The sequence below is a fragment of the Austrofundulus limnaeus genome, unplaced genomic scaffold (genome assembly GCF_001266775.1).
Source record: "Austrofundulus limnaeus strain Quisiro unplaced genomic scaffold, Austrofundulus_limnaeus-1.0 Scaffold163, whole genome shotgun sequence".
Classification (NCBI taxonomy): domain Eukaryota; kingdom Metazoa; phylum Chordata; class Actinopteri; order Cyprinodontiformes; family Rivulidae; genus Austrofundulus; species Austrofundulus limnaeus.
Window position 1 is genome coordinate 1,051,217 of NW_013952565.1, and position 1,710 is coordinate 1,052,926.

A 1,710-nucleotide genomic window follows, 5' to 3' on the forward strand; every position below is an offset into this window, starting at 1 on the left:
ACCTTGGTGTAAAAAGTGGCGTACGCACGTTTCTGGGCTCAAATTGTGCATACGCCAGTTTTATAAATCCGACCCCTGGACATTTGTGGTTTGATTTCTTTGTATGTGTGGATCACTTGGATTGTTACCAACATCTGGTGAAAATTTCATGTCATTAACACCTCTAGTAATATATTTACTGAGAAAAATGGTGACGTGTTCAATACTTATTTTACCCGCTGTATGAAAAAGGAGTATCTGGACATGCAAAAATGCTTATAACTTAGAAACTGTTCAACATAGGAGCTTCAGATTTCTTTTTTTGTGTAGCTTTGATGAAGCTCTATCCATCAGGCCCACCATCAGTGCCCCCCCACCACCCCAGACCCCCAATTTATCTGAAAAAGGGGTATCTGGACCAGTGGCAGCTGGTGTATTTTTCTCCACGAGGGGCTACAACTCCAAAATAGACGTATCTCATAAAGCAACCAAATGTACCAAGTTGTATCACGCCAGTGTATTTATTAAACAAATGAAAATAATAAAACAGCATTACAATGTCATGCATTATGTTATTTTCTGTACATAAATTTTGCTTTTCTGTTATTGAGAAGCAAATTTCTTCATGGCTGTGATTAAAGTCAGGGATGTTTTAACCAGATTCTTATAGAGCATGGTCAGTGCAGTGAGGTGTGATGTTGTACCTGAGGAAAGTCTGGATTCTCTTCAGTGTTGAAGCTCCTCTCAGATTCAGCTGTGGTCAGAGGAGATGTGATGAGAATCTCCATCAGAGTCACAGTCTCTGAAGGTGTCCTGCAGATTGTTCTCCATGAAGAGCAGCTGGTACAGAGACACATCACCACTGCAGCTCCTGAACTACATCAGACTTCTTAGTCCTGTTCAGCACTAGGTGAGCCTCCATGGTCTTCAGAGTTGCTTCAGAAAATTATCTGTGATCCTGCAGGAACCTGCCTGCCTGCAACCCTGAAGCACTGATCAGATGCTTGTGAATGGCTCAAGATGGTGTCACAAACCTAAAACAATAAATGCACATATTTAATTCAATATGGAGATGGCTACAAGTGAGCTTTCTAATATATGCTGTACAGTATTTAATACAGTATGAAAACAATTTGTTGTTTTAATAGCAACAAATTGTTGCAGCTATAAGGTTAATTATTACATTATATGTTTACTTTAAAAATGTATTCCTTTTATCAAAAAACAAAATAAGCTATGCACAACAGAAGAAAAAAATATATGTAAATAAAATAAAAGGCAGCAGAAAGAAGAAAAATGTCTACTAATATGTCAATGTCAATTTATTTATACAGCTCATAAAAACAACATAAGTTGACCAAAGTGCTTCATAATTCAGCCAAATGAATAAAACAGAGCAACACATAAATGTAAACAATAAGATCAATTTAAAATACAGGAAAAAAACATTAAAAACATATTTAAAAGAATCTCAAACTCTACCAGAATGAAAGCCAGGGAGTAAAAATTAGTTTTAAGCAGAGATTTAAAAGTCTCAACAGTCTCTGCACACTGAATGCTAAGAGAGGTAAACTATGGAAGCGATTGTGTTCCATAATCCTAATTAAAATGGATTAATAGAAATGCTGTTTCATTTTCAACATGTACCTGATTTTTTTGACTCATAAGTAAAATTATAAATACATAATCCAAACTGTATGTTCATTTTCTTCTCCAAGACTGCTCAAAGTG